Source organism: Lepidochelys kempii, chromosome 10 (genome assembly GCF_965140265.1).
Source record: "Lepidochelys kempii isolate rLepKem1 chromosome 10, rLepKem1.hap2, whole genome shotgun sequence".
Classification (NCBI taxonomy): domain Eukaryota; kingdom Metazoa; phylum Chordata; order Testudines; family Cheloniidae; genus Lepidochelys; species Lepidochelys kempii.
The window spans coordinates 39,010,432-39,026,176 of record NC_133265.1 but is presented as its reverse complement, the minus strand read 5'-3'; the positions used below and the strand labels follow the sequence as shown (position 1 = coordinate 39,026,176).

General features: G+C 47.1%; 1 protein-coding gene and 1 long non-coding RNA gene across 2 annotated transcripts in view; both read right to left on the bottom strand.

Moving 5' to 3' along the window:
• CCDC78 (coiled-coil domain containing 78) overlaps positions 1-15,745 on the bottom strand; it is a 127,185-nt gene that overhangs the window by 48,322 nt on the left and 63,118 nt on the right. The window lies entirely within an intron of this gene.
• Positions 5,535-14,619, bottom strand: LOC140918495 (uncharacterized). The gene is made up of 3 exons (XR_012161209.1): positions 10,973-14,619; positions 10,493-10,876; positions 5,535-9,913 (listed from the first exon to the last, which is right to left on the bottom strand). It is a non-coding gene; the product is annotated as an uncharacterized lncRNA (long non-coding RNA).

The following is a 15,745-nucleotide window of genomic DNA, read 5'->3' as shown; positions in this document are numbered from 1 at the left end:
CCATAACCCCCACCACATCCACCACACATTAGCCCAGCAGTTTTAGAGACATTTGCCAGTAAGCTAAGAATTTCCAACAGCTCAGCAGCCGGAATTCTTAACCCTCCTCAGGGCCTAACCCTCAGCTGGCCTAAATCAGCAAAGCGCCACCGACTTCAATGGCACAGCACTGATTTACTCCTGCTGGGGATCAGGCCCCCTGTTATCGTCTGGGTAACAGCATCTGTGAGAGCAGAGCTTCCAGTTGTCACCGCCTCTTCCATTCACTTAACAAATCACAGCAGGAGAGACAGAGTAAGGCAGGTGGGATCCTGGGGCCCATGGAGATTTAGGGGACCCAGGAGAGCAGAGGGGGCAATGTAGTTCAGACAGTTCTAGGGCCTGATTTTAAGCCCACTGGAGTAAATGAGAGTATTTCCATTGACTCCAGTGAACTTTGGATCAGTCTCTTAATGTCCCGGTAGGCAGCAAAGCAGCAAGCTGCTGTGGTGTTGCATCAAGTAAGATTATGCAGAGACTAGTGATGGGGAGAACCCCAAAATCTTGTGCTAACTTCCACACCATGCAGCCTTTCAAGCCTATGAAGTTGAACAGGACCTGACTCAGCATGGGGTTTTCTCCCAAGATTTAATACTTGGATTTCAGATGGTGACTCAAGTTTTGGGGGAAAGCTCAGTTCAGCTCTTACGTTATCCACACCAACTTGTCCATCCCTATGGTGCAAAGAGGAGGAGTAGAGAGGGGGCCCCTCCTAGGGGCCATTGCCCAGCTGAACACTGCAGTCTGTTAGCCAGACTGACACTGTCAGGGGCTGGAGTAAGCAGGAAGGCAATGGAGCCCCTTCAACAGGAGCCCAGAACCCATGGTGACAAGTGCGGTGTAAACCGCGTGGTACCCACAGAGAAAACAAAACTCCTTTGCAATTCAAAAATAGTGCAGATGGGCCAAACCAAGAAACGCATCTGGTCCCCTCCACGTACCAGGCTTGGATTCTGATTCGGGTCCCTGGATCTGAACCTGCTTGTTCACATGGTGCTAACATTTTGCAGGAACAGCTCACAAGATTATGGCACTAGAAAACCCACACACCCATTCTTGATGTGGGCCTGTGCCCTGGGAGGCCCAACTCCCTGGACTCAACACAGCACCACTCCCCAGTGGCATGCTCCCTGGAAGTCCAGCCTAAGCCTAACTCAGATCTGAACACCACCTCCTTAGTCCATCTGTAATACACCAAAGCTCCCAAGCAGTGACAGTGCATAGGACAAGGCCACATATAGTATCACCCAACCCCAGAAATCACAAGCTTTTAAATAATACTAGAAATCAGCTTCTTTTTATTTGCCTTCTGATTTTTGAACCCTTTCAAACTTTTTTCCACAGCCAAGAGGGCAAGAAATTTCATTTTTTTAAATGAAAAGTCAGATTTTCACATATTCACAGGACTCCAGGAGATGTAGCTTTTGGAGAAACACAATATACCACAAAACACACAAAATTAACAGAGCTGACAACACTGACCACTACATTTTCTCAGTGGCGCTCCCTGGGTCACTTCCTGCTAAAGAGACGGGGGTGGGAGGTGGGAAATGAGATTGCAAGGGAACAGCCTACATTGTCAGAGAACTCCCCTGGGAGCTTCAGAGCAAGGTTACACTATGGCTAATCTCAGCAGCTGGTTTACATCACAGAGTTGTAATAGATACTGTGGAAGAGCGAGACCGCTGCAATCTGTTCCCAATTGGCCCCTTCACTATATTGATTTTCTTCCCTTTCACAATCAGGTCCTGGCTGAGAGATCACCTCTAGCCACCCCTAAAGCCTTGGGGCCAGCTCCCCTTCCAATTCATTATTTTAAATAAATATCCTTCATTACAGAAGCCAAGGAAAGAAAACAAACCCATGTACTCCCATTGCATCTTTAACCGATCTCTAGCCGGCTTCACAGAGATCACTTCATAGCAGCAGCAGGACAAGTACTTGCCGCTTGAGCTAATGCAGAATCACCACCCACCATGAGCAGTATGAAGGCTGTAACACACATTTTAGCAATTCTGATTCCGTCCAGTAGAAGGCAAGGTAGTACATCAGTAGCAGGCATTTCCCTTCAACAGCCCCCAGTAGTGTACAATTTTACAGTTAATTTTAAGGCAACTTGTCTGAATGTGACAGAACCTAGGATAAAAAGCCACAAAGATTATGGACTAAAATCACAGGCATCAAGAAGAAGCAATCTATAACAATCTATAGCAATTTTACAACCCTTAAAAAACCCACAACATTATTTTTAATTATTGCAGTGTGGATCAGTGTCCATTTTACATCCCAGTTGCCTGTTTCTTTGGAAAAATTTTCCATCAAAATCTTTGGCCTGTCATCTATAATGCATGCATACTTCTCAGCAGTGACAAATTATAAGAAACCTGAATCACTCGAAGTTAGAGAGAGGGCAAGCCAGCCCCCACTGACATGGATGGGAGCTGCACCTGCTTACATTTGGAGCAGAACCTCGAATACAGTTTTTTAAATATGTTAAACATGTGCTTAAGATTGGATCAGTTCAGTGCCCTGGGGGGAGGGGCTGGGAGAGTCCCAGGGAATGCAGGCAGGTGTTGCACATGCTTTCCCCATGCAGCAATGGCCACGCACCTCAATCCTGGCCTGTAGACTCCCTCTATTATACTTCCAGGAAGACTGACAGTCATTTCAAACTTTGCAGTAGCTCGGTGATGTGGGCAGCCAGGTAGTTAAGGCTTTGGGCTAAGAAATCAGAGGATGGAGTTTGTTTCCTGGCTCTGCCACAGACTTCCTATTTCATTTTGCACAAGTCACTTCATTGCTCTGTGCCTCAGTTTCCCCATCTGTAAAATGAGGATAGCAGCCTTCCTTGCTCCTGCCTCTTGTCTGTCTTGTCTATTTAGATTGTTTGCTCTTTGGGGCAGGGACTTGTTCCCATTTAATCACATGACTCCAACAGCAGGGGCTTTAAGGAAAAAAAACACACCAACTATTGTGAGACTCGCAATAAAAGTCACAAGTTGGCAACATTGGTTAATGGTGCTCTTTCCTCCAAGTTAGTACAGTGCTGTAGGGCTGCTGCTAGAAGTCCAATCGTTCAGATAAGTTTTTAAAAAAGAGCTTCTGATGACTTGCAGTCATTTAAGATCCAATAGCACACTTCACTAGAGAGCCATGTTAACCCAGTGTTCTAGTTAAATTCCACACTGGGTAGTTACATCCCACCTACCTAAACTCCTTCTGCAGTTTCCAATCAATATAATATTCTTCTTAACTTCCTGTTCTAACATAGTGTATAATGTTCTGTAAGTGGGCATCTGAGCTGAAACAGCAGGCCTCAGAAAATATTTCTTTATATTTAACAATACAGTACAGAGAGACTAGAATGACATCTTCTTTCATTTGTACAGATCTATATAGCTATAACTATATTGATACGATCGGTTTATTTTAATCTGTAGCAGGCAGCCTAGAAGGAGTGGGGCTGGGGAAGATTCTAGGCAGAGATCCATGTAGAGTAGCTTTAGTGTTAACTTTGTTATCCTTATTTTTAAAAAAGAGTTCCTTGTTCAGTATTAGAAGAAATTGACTTGCTCTGATTCTTCACCATTGACATGGCATGCTATAGTTATAGGACACTGTTACCAGCCGTTCCCCTTTCATGGGTCTCACACACCACGTTAGCTCTGGATTAACATGGGGCTCTTCTACCATTCTCCCTGACCAGGAAGCTGGGAACCTTGGGAACGCCTCCTTGTGGCCAGTTCTTCAGACAGGAGCTAGAGCCATGCTGTGGCCAGAGAGACATGTTTACCTAACCTACTTGGTCTCAAAAGATGGTGTATTAAGGAAAGTTCATCTCAATTTAACTCCCCCAGAGAAGTCCTCCCAGAGTACTCATCCAGTGTGTCGCCTCCCCTCTCCCAGTCCCAGTGTTTGTTTGTACAGTATGTGGCTATAAAGCTATTTATATAATGAGGTGAACAATAGGCTTCATGCTGAGCCACTTTGGCTAGTAAGCATCAGAATGATGGATCTCTCCCCACTGCGGGTATCAGTCCATAAGGACAGCGTGGTGCTTTTACCAGCACAGGCAGAGGGTCTAGCACTCTTGTTTATAGAAGCTTTGCCTCCCAAGCCCCTGGTCTCTCACTGTCTCATGTCTAATCTCCCTCCTCAGCTTTTGTGGTGTATACTGTAATCTGAAGCTGACTGTTTACATTCCAGTGTAGCCAAGGCTCAGAGATCAGTAAAGTTAGTGCAGATGGGAAAGCTAGGAAGCTCGGTGCTCTGACCTACTAAAAAGGAGCAAAAGCTCCATCGGCAAGGCAGGAGCCAGGGCTTGAATCCATGTCCAGCAGAATCCATTGTGGGTGCTTCCCCTCCCAGTGGCTGCACAGCACTTGGAGCCTGTTCAATGTAGGCCTAGGGTCCATGTCAGGGCTTTGCTTTTCATCACTGGTAAATGAAGACTGAAAGACCATCTATCTGCTGTTAATCCAGACGCTATTAGCCAATGTCTTTCAACTAGGATAGCCACAGGGGAAATCTCAGACTGAACTTCAGGCCCACCTGAAATAGGGTCCGAGTCTTACCCACCCACCGATGCATACAATAGAGTCAGAAACTAAAGAGGGTTTTTGATCCTCTCTCAGATGACCCTCTCGACATCAATACTGTATGTGTCTATACCCGCTCTTGAGGGAGAAAACCCAGACATGCACTGCAACTTGGTCAGTACCACTGTCCATCCATCCCTCCTACACCCAGGTTTCCTCATTCATCAGTTGGCCTACTCCTCAAATGGGCACAAAGAGATGCAATATGATAAAAGAAGAACCTTAATCAATTTGGAGAGGGAGCACACAAAGATTCTCATACACCTATACTTTCCAGTATATTGTACTGAAATGCTGGATTCAAGATTATGAACATTTGTTTTGGAGCTGTAGAGAATCTTCCAAAACCTGTCCCCTGATTCTCAACCTGTGTTTGGATGAGAAGCAACAGGCATGAAAACATGAGATAAATTGCTGATTCTAGAGAGGCTGGGGTGACTGAGCGGTTGATAGTGCAGGAAAGACACTATCCAATGGGGAACGGGGAAGACGACTGAAAAGAACAACGGAAGGGGAGTTTGATTAACCATGCAGGACATTGCTGAAGCATACACAGCCCTAAGCCTGAGACAGTTGCCTGGCTGGTCTCAAGTCTTCCTAAAGATCAAGATTTTGTTCTTTGAATTGCTGGCCAGAACTATATTTCCTCACTAGCTTTAGGGAAAAAAACTAGGGCTGTCAAGTGATTAAAAACATTAATCACCATTAATTGCACTGTTAAACAATAATAGAATACCATTTATTTAAATATTTTTGGATGTTTTCTATATTTTCAAATATAGCGATTTCAGTTACAACACAGAATAAAAAGAACACAGTGCTCACATTATATTTATTTTTATTACAAATATTTGCACTGTAAAAAACAAAATAAATAGTATTTTTCAATTCACCTAATACAAGTACTGTAGTGCAATCTCTCTATCATGAAAGTTGAGCTTACAATTATGTACAAAAAAAACCTGCATTCAAAAATAAAACAATGTAAAACTTTAGAGCCTACAAGTCCACTCAGTCCTACTCTTTGTTCATTCAATCACTCAGACAAACAAGTTTGTTTACATTTGCAGAAGATCTTGCTGCCTGCTTCTTGTTTACGTCACCTGAAAGTGAGAACAGCCGTTTGCATAGCATTGTTGTAGCCGGCATTGCAAGTTATTTACGTGCGTTGTGCTTCGGCCACCATTCCAGAGGACATGCTCCCATGCTAATGACGCTCGTTAAAAAAATAATGCCTTAATTAAATTTGTGACTGAACTCCTTGGGGGAAAATTTTACGTCTGCTGCTCTGTTTTACCACATTCAGCCATATAGTTCATGTTATAGCAGTCTCGGATGATGACCTAGCATATGTTGTTCATTTTAAGAACACTTTCACTGCAAATTTGACAAAATACAGAGAAGATACCAATGTAAAATTTCTAAAGATAGCGACAGCACTTGACCCAAGATTTAAGAATCTGAAGTGCCTTCCAAAATCTGAGAGGGACGAGGAGTGGAGCATGCTTTCAGAAGTCTACAAAGAGCAACACTCCGATGTGGAAACTATAGAACCCAAACCACCAAAAATGAAAATCAATCTTCTGCTGGTGGCATCTGACTCAGATGATGAAAGTGAACATGAGTCAATCTGCACTGCTTTGGATCGTTATCGAGCAGAACCTGTCATCAGCATGGACACACGTCCTCTGGAATAGTGGTTGAAGTATCAAGGGACATATGACTCTTTAGCGCATCTGGCATGTAAATAACTTGTGACCCAGGTGTTAGAGGGCTTTCCCTTCACTCCCTCCCTTGGTTCTTGTCACACAGACAGAGAGCAGAAGACCAGAAGTCCAAAGTGCAGGCAATTCGAGGTTTATTGGGGTTAGTTCCAAACAAGCATATCCATAGCTCTACACACCAGCAGTCTGTTTCCCAGTGTTCTGTTCTCAGCTCTGACGCCGCAGAGCCTTGCCTGTGTCCCCATTCTCCCTATTCCCTCCTCCTCCTTCTTAGCAGGCCCAAATATACCTGCAATGCATGCCCACAGTCCCACCCCTTACAATTTAGGGTCATGTTCCATTTTTGGGTCTGGGGTCTTCATCCCACCCCTTTTGTACCCCATGGGAGAGGTAACGAGTGAGGTTGTGCTGCAGTCACGGATGGGGATTTCTTTGGTCTTTTAGGGTATGTCTACACTACGAAATTAGGTCAAATTTATAGAAGTCGGTTTTGTAGAAAGCGTTTTTATACAGTCGATTGTGTGTGTCCCCACATAAATGCTCTAAGTGCATAGTCGGCAGAGTGTCCACAATACCGAGGCAACCGTCGACTTCTGGAGTGTTGCACTGTGGGTAGCTATCCCACAATTCCCGCAGTCTCCGCCGCCCATTGAAATTCTGGGTTGAGATCCCAATGCCTAATGGGGCAAAAACATTGTCGTGGGTGGTTCTGGGTACATGTTGTCAAGCCCTCCCTCCGTGAAAGCAAGGGCAGACAATCGTTTTGCGCCTTTTTGTTGAGTTACCTGCGCAAACGCCATACCACGGCAAGCATGGAGCCTGCTCAGCTAACCGTCACTGTATGTCTCCTGGGTGCTGGCAGACGCAGTACTGCATTGCTATACAGCAGCAGTTTATTGACTTTTGGCAGCAGACAGTGCAGTATGACCGGTTGCCGTCGTCGACGTAGTCCTGGGTGCTCTTTTAACCAACCTCGATGAGGTCAGGGGCACCTGGGCAAACATGGGAGTGACTCAGCCAAGTCATTTCCCTTTTAAGTTTCGTCTCATGGCGATTCAGTCCTACCGGCAGTGCACTGTCTTTTAATCAGCAGCCAGCAGAAGACTATGGCCAGCAGTCATACTGCATCGTCTTCTGCCGAGCACCCAGGAGATGACGATGGCTAGCGGTCATACTGCAAGTCTGCTGCCAGCAAGATGTATAAAGATAGATGAAGTGGATCAAAACAAGAAATAGACCAGATTTGTTTTATATTCATTTTCTCCTCCTTCCCTCCGTGAAATCAATGGCCTGCTAAACCCAGTTTTGAGTTCTTGAGGTTTTGAGTTCTATCCTTGAGGGGGCCATTCTGTTTCTCGCAAAGCCACCCCCTCTGTTGATTTTAATTCCCCGTAAGCCAACCCTGTAAGCCATGTCGTCAGTCGCCCCTCACTCCGTCAGGGCAACGGCAGACAATCGTTCCGCGTCTTTTTTCTGTGCAGACGCCATACCACAGCAAGCATGGAGCCCGCTCAGATCACTTGGGCAATTAGGAGCACATTAAACACCACACGCATTATCCAGCAGTATATGCAGCACCAAAACCTGGCAAAGCGAAACCGGGCGAGTAGGCGACGTCAGCACGGTGATGAGAGTGATGAGGACATGGACACAGACTTCTCTTAAAGCATGGGCCCTGGCAATGTGGGCATCATGGTGCTAATGGGGGAGGTTCATGCCGTGGAACGCCGACTCTGGGCTCGGGAAACAAGCACAGACTGGTGGGACCGCATAGTGTTGCAGGTCTGGGATGATTCCCAGTGGCTGCAAAACTTTCGCATGCGTAAGGGCGCTTTCATGGAACTTTGTGACTTGCTTTCCCCTGCCCTGAAGTGCAAGAATACCAAGATGAGAGCAGCTCTCACAGTTGAGAAGCGAGTGGCAATAGCCCTGTAGAAGCTTGCAACGCCAGACAGCTACCTGTCAGTCGGGAATCAATTTGGAGTGAGCAAATCTACTGTGGGGGCTGCTGTGATGCAAGTAGCCAACACAATCAAAGATCTGCTGATATCAAGGGTAGTGACTCTGGCAAATGTGCAGGTCATAGTGGATGGCTTTGCTGCAATGGGATTCCCTAACTGTGGTGGGGCTATAGACGGAACCCATATCCCTATCTTGGCACCAGAGCACCAAGCCGGCAAGTACATAAACCGCAAGGGGTACTTTTCAATAGTGCTGCAAGGACTGGTGGATCACAAGGGATGTTTCACCAACATCAGTGTGGGCTGGCCGGGAAAGGTACATCTTCAGGAACTCTGGTCTGTTTCAAAAGCTGCAGGAAGGGACTTTCTTCCCAGACCAGAAAATAACCGTTGGGGATGTTGAAATGCCTATACTTATCCTTGGGGACCCAGCTTACCCCTTAATACCATGGCTCATGATGCCATACACAGGCAGCCTGGACAGTAGTCAGGAGCTGTTCAACTACAGGCTGAGCAAGTGCAGAATGGTGGTAGAATGCGCATTTGGATGTTTAAAAGTGCGGTGGCGCAGTTTACTGATTCGGTTAGACCTCAGCGAAACCAATATTTCCACTGTTATTACTGCTTGCTGTGTGCTCCTCAATATCTGTGAGAGTAAGGGGGAGACGTTTATGGTGGAGTGGGAGGTTGAGGCAAATCGCCTGGCTGCTGGTTATGCACAGCCAGAAACCAGGACAGTTAGAAGAGCACAGGACACGAGCAAAGGTCACGGTGCGCATCACAGAAGCTTTGAAAACCAGTTTCATGACTGGCCAGGCTATGGTGTGGAAGTTCTGTTTGTTTCTCCTTGATGAAACCCCCCGCCCCTTGGTTCACTCTACTTCCCTGTAAACTAACCACCCTCCCCTCCTCCCTTCGCTCACCGCTTGCAGAGGCAATAAAGTCATTGTTGCTTCACATTCATGCATTCTATATTAATTCATCGCAGAAATAGGGGGATAACTACCAAGGTAGCCCAGGAGGGGTGGTGGAAGAGAGAAGCACCAGGAGAGGTGGTGGAGGAGGGAAGGACAAGGCCACACAGGACTTTAAAAGTTTAAAACTTATTGAATGCCAGCCTTCTGTTGCTTGGGCAATCCTTTGGGGTGGAGTGGCTGGGTGGCCGGAGGCCCCCCACCGCGTTCTTGGGCATCTGGGTGAGGAGGCTATGGAACTTGGGGAGGAGGGCGGTTGGTTACACAGGGGCTGTAGCGGCGGTCTGTGCTCCTGCTGCCTTTCCTGCAGCTCAACTATACGCTGGAACATATTAGTTTGATCCTCCAGCAGCCTCAGTATTGAGTCCTGCCTCCTCTCATCATGCTGCTGCCACCTTTCAGCTTCAGCCCTCTCTTCAGTCCACCACCTCTCCTCCTGGTCATTTTGTGCTTTCCTGCACTCTGACATTGCCTCCACGCATTCGTCTGTGCTCTGTCAGTGTGGGAGGACAGCATGAGCTCAGAGAGCATTTCACTGCGAGTGTGTTTTTTTCACCTTCTGATCTTTGCTAGCCTCTGGGAAGGAGAAGATCCTGTGATCCTTGAAACATATGCAGCTGGTGGAGAAAAAAAAAGGGACAGTGGTATTTAAAAAGACACATTTTATAGAACAATGGGTACACTTTCACGGTAAGCCTTGCTGTTAACATTACATAAATAGCATATTACATACATAGTTCCAAGGTCGCATTTTGCCTCCCCCCACCGCGTGGCTAGCCCCTCCCTCCTCCCCATGGCTAACAGCAGGGAACATTTCTGTTCAGCCACAGGCAAACAGCCCAGCAGGAATGGGCACCTCTGAACGTCCCCTTAAGAAAAGCACCCTATTTCAACCAGGTGACCATGAATGATATCACTCTCCTGAGGATAACACAGAGAGATAAAGAACGGATGTTGTTTGAACGCCAGCAAACATATGCTGCAATGCTTTGTTCTGCAATGATTCCAGACTATGTGCTACTGGCCTGGCGTGGTAAAGTGTCCTACCATGGTGGACGGAATAAGGCTGCCCTCTCCAGAAACCTTTCGCAAAGGCTTTGGGAGTACATCCAGGAGAGCCGTGAATGCCAGGGCAAATTAATCATTAAACATGCTTGCTTTTAGACCATGTATAGTATTTTAAAAGGTACACTCACCAGAGGTCCCGTCTCCGCCTGGCGGGTCCGGGAGGCAGCCTTGGGTGGGTTCGGGGGCTCCTGGCTCCAGGTCCAGGGTGAGTAACAGCTCCTGGCTGTTGGGAAAACCGGTTTCTCCGCTTGCTTGCTGTGAGCTATCTTCCTCGTCCCCAAAACCTGCTTCCGTGTTGCCTCCATCTCCTTTGAAGGAGTCAAACAACGCAGCTGGGGTAGTGGTGGCTGAAACCCCTAAAATGGCTGCAGCTCATCATACAAGCGGCATGTTTTGGGCTCTGGCCCGGAGCGGCCGTTCGCCTCTCTGATTTTCTGGTAGGCTTGCCTCAGCTCCTTAAGTTTCATGTGGCACTGCTTCGGGTCCCTGTTATGGCCTCAGTCCTTCATGCCCTGGGAGATTTTGACAAATGTTTTGGCATTTTGAAAACTAGAACATAGTTCTGATAGCACAGATTCCTCTCCCCACACAGCGATCAGATCCCGTACCTCCCGTTCGGTCCTTGCTGGAGCTCTTTTGCGATTCTGGGACTCCATCATGGTCACCTCTGCTGATGAGCTCTGCATGGTCACCTGCAGCTTGCCACGCTGGCCAAAGAGGAAACTGAAATTCAAAAGTTTGCGGGCCTTTTCCTGTCTACCTGGCCTGTGCATCTGAGTTGAGAGTGCTGTCCAGAGTGATCACAATGGAGCACTCTGGAATAGCTCACGGAGGCCAATACCATCTAATTGTGTCCACAGTACCTCAAATTCGACCCAGCAAGGCCGATTTCAGCGCTAATCCCCTTGTTGGGGGTGGAGTAAGGAAACTGATTTTAAGAGCCCTTTAAGTCGAAAAAAGGGCTTCGTCGTGTGGACGGGTGCAGGATTAAATCGATATAACGCTGCTAAATTCGACCTCAACTCCTAGACCAGGGCCAAGTGTTTTATATCTCCCCCGCCCCATGCCCCTTTGACCCTCCTGACTGGTTGCTTGACCTTGCCTTCCTTGAGATAGGGTTTGAGGCAATCTTAAAGTGTGCTCTTGAGTAACATTTAACTGCTCTTATCTGTTCCCATTCTACTAACAAATCCAGCTGACTAGGCAGAAGCAACATCACAGTGTCTTTGTCCCTTGCTTACACATTTTAGTAGAAGAGTATCAAAAAGTCAAATCCAAAATTCTATCCCAGGCTAACAAACAGACCTATATACTAACAATAGACTACAACAGTGCCATGCAAACGCCTGTTCGCACTTTCAGGTGACATTGTAGTCAAGAAGCAGGCAGCACTACCTTCTGCAAATGTAAACAAATTTGTTTGTCTTAGCGATTGGCTGAACAAGAAGTAGGACTGATTGGACTTGTAGGCTATAAAGTTTAACATTGTTTTGTTTTTGAATGCAGTTATGTAACAAAAAACCTCACATTTGGAAGTTGCACTTTCATGATAAAGAGATTGCACTACAGCAGTTGTATGAGGTGAATTGAAAATACAATTTCTTTTATAATTTTTACAGTGCAAATATTTGTAATCAAAAATAATATAAAGTGAGCATTGTACACTTTTTATTCTGTGTTGTAACTGAAATCAATATATTTGGAAATGTGAAAAACATCCCAAAATACTTAATACATTTCAATTGGTATTCTATTGTTTAACAGTGTGTTGAATCACGATTAATTTTTGTGAGTTAATCATGTGAGTTAATTGCAATTAATTGACAGCCCTAGAAAAAACACAACTAATGTGTTTTCAGCAGATATTTTATGACCAGTACTGGTCACAGAATCATAGAAGATTAGGGTTGGATGAGACCTCAGGAAGTCATCTAGTCCAACCCCCTGCTCAAGGCAGGACTAACCCCAACTAAATTATCCCAGCCAAGGCTTTGATGGGTCAGTCCATCTCAAAATGGATTGTAGAACTAGAGTGCGGTTCAGAGAAGGCAACTGAGAATTATAAGGGGCCTGGAAAAAGCTGATTTGAAGAGTGTTTGAAAAGACTGGGATTGCTTACCATAGAAAGGGCATGAACAAGAGAGGAAATGGTGAACATATATAAAATAATGAATGACACAGAGGAAGTAGATCGAGAACATCCATTCTCCACGTTTCATAATACAAGAACAAAGAGACGTTCAATTAAATTGAAAGGTAATAAATTCAAAATTGATAAAGGGAAATACTTTTTCACTCAACACATAAGAATATGCAACTCATTGCCACAGAATGTCAATGAGGTCAAGAGGATTCGACATTTCTACAGATCAAAATAGCCAGAGTAATGACAGTGAAGAATTTTGGAAGGGATAAAAACCCCATGCTTCAGCATTTAAGCCAAATGTAACCCTTTCCGCCAGGTAGAGCCGACAGTAACCAGGGCCGGGTTCAATATCTAGGGGTTCCTTTTCAACAATACAACACAGAACCAGCTTGAGCCCCCACCCAATAACCTGGGAAAATCACACACCACCCCTGGGTGCCTCTGAGAGGCAATACTTCCCCACTCGCAAGCACAGAGTCTGAGTGTAGAAAAGAAACTTTTAATGAAAGGAGGGAAGTCACCTGACATTAATTAGGGGAAATGCCACAAGCAGGATTCATAAACATAAAACTGTGAGCAGGACACCCACCCTAGAGTGCATGGGGCAGTGCCTTCTGCCTCATGTTCTTGAGTTCTACAACCAAAAGTTCCTTTTCTGAGCTCCCTCACCATACCCCACTCTCAGTGGCTGTCCTTGGTCAGTGAGGACCAGGGTTCACAGGTGCATCTGTGTGAGCTGAGCTCTCACCCAGGGAAGAAGGTACCTTGCTTGCTCCGCCCTCTGAGCACTTGCACTGGCTGGCCACCCCACCAGCTACTGGTCTTCTCTGCCAGCTGCCCCACCATCCACTGGCCCACTGGCCGCCTCGCCAGCAGCTCGATCTGCTCACTGCCTCGCCAGCCACTCATTCACCAGCCGACTGTCAGTCACCTTCTGCTGCCACCTGCCTCTCTGCTGTGACCTCTGCACATCAGTCTCTGAGTGATTTTCAGCTCTTTGCAGGTTAGGCAGAAACACTGCCCCCCCCACAAGTGAATTCAGCTCTCATTTGGGCACTTTAACATAACAAAAAGGCTCTTAATGAAGCCTATTTAGCTCTATCTTTTTTAACAGTGGGGAGGAAAAGGTTAAACCAGACTGAGGACCCTTAGGGAGAGTCCCCAACTCCTAGCTGGGACACCTATCCTCACCCCTCTTACTTTCACAGAGGTCTGGATTCGAGCCCCTGGCTTAGCGAGTTCCTTTCGGCTGAGGGTGACCCCTCAATTGGGAGAAGCTCAGCACAGTTCTGCTCCCCGTTAGTCATACAATGAAGATAACATTGATAACTTTTCACTACCCCTGCATTCAAGTGATTTGCCACCCAACACCAGCCAAAGCTGATCACTTGGAGCTACACAACTCCTGTCTGCTAGATACCTATGCAGACTATATGTGTTCATGTAAATACAGTTTGCTCCTGAAGTCTCTCCCGCTCCCGAACTAGCTGTCAGGGGAGAGTTCATTCAGACTCTGCTTACACAAAGTATTAGAGAGTAAGGTTAGGCCTGCATGGGGGCTGCTTATACCACATCTGCCTACTGTGGGGTTCTTCCTCATAATTTCCTGTCCTACAACCATCACCACCATCAGCAGACACCTCCTCTAGCCCTGCAAGAAGTTCAGGAACCTGTTCAAAATGCTGACAGTGCAGGCAGCAACTGGTTGAGAATGGAGAAATGTGCATCAGCACAAACTAAAGCAGGCTGAAAGAACTCGAGGGTTATCTCAACCAGCTAACACATGTTAAAAGTACAACTGTCTTGTCTACTTGGGTCAGCTAACATGGGTTAAAAAAAACCCACCTTTTTTTCTAGTAAAGATAAGGCCTGAGAAGGCTTTGCCTCATATTTAGCAAATGTGACTGAGCACACTCTCTTTATGCCCCAGGCAGGGCCTTGCAATATGGTTCATACAGTGATGCAGTTTTCCACCTGCAGCACAAAGAAGGTGCTCGGGGGACCAATTCTTGGGGTCTGTTGTGTGCCAGTCTCCAGGAATTATTTGGGGAGCATTACCAATACCCCCCGTCATAACCTTCCCCAGTACCCCACCATCCAACCCTGGAACCTCCCGTCATAACTTTCCCCAGCGTCCCCAGTCCAACCCCGGTAAGCTTCCCCAGTACCCCCCATCCAACCCCAGTACACCCAGTCATAACCTTCCCCAGTACCACCTATACAACCCAGGCACCTACCGTCATAACGTTCCCAAGTACACCCCCCATCCAACCCCGGTACCGCCTGTCATAACCTTCCCCAGTACAACCCTATCCAACCCAGGTACCAACCGTCAAAACCTTCGCCAGTATATGCCCATCCACCCCCAGTACCCCCCGTCACAACCTTCCCCGTAGCCCCCCATCCAAGTCCGGTACACCCCTCATGACCTACCCCAATACCCGCCATCCAACCAGGAGACCCCCCCCGTCATAACCTTCCACAGTACTCTCCACATCCAAACCCGGTACCCCCTGTCATAATCTTCCCCAGTACACACTGTCCTACCCTGGTACCTCCCTGTCATAATCTTCCCAGTATTCTTCCCATTGAACCCTGTTTCCTCCCCATTATAACCTTCTCCGGTACCCCGCTCTGCATCCAGCCCCAGTACCCCCAGTAATAACCTTCCTTAGTAGCCCCCATCCAAGCCCGGTACCCCCCTCATAACCTACCCCAGTACCCATCATCTGACCACGGGACACGCCTCATAACCTTCCCCAGTACGCCCCATCCAACCCTGATACCCCCGTCATAATCTTCCCCGGTACCCACCACCCAAGCCCAGTACCCCCTGTCATAACCTTCCCCAATACCCCCACATCCAACCCCTCATAACCTACCCCAGTTCCCCAGCTCCAACCACGGTACTCCCCTCATAAACTACCCACCCCCACCCCCCATCCAACCCCGGTAGCGCCCATCATAACGTTCCCCAGTACTCTCCCCATCCAACCCCGGTACTCCCCATCATAACCTTCTTCAGTGCCCCACATCCAACCCTGGTACCACTGTCATAACCTTCCCCAGTACTCTCTGCATCCAACCCCAGTACCCCCTGTCATAACCTTCTCCGGTACCCCCCTGTCATAACCTTCTCCAGTACTCTCCCTATCCAACCACAGCACCTCCCGTGATAACTTTCCCCAGTGCCCCCCCATCATGCCCCAGCACCCTCCATCATAACCTTCCCCAG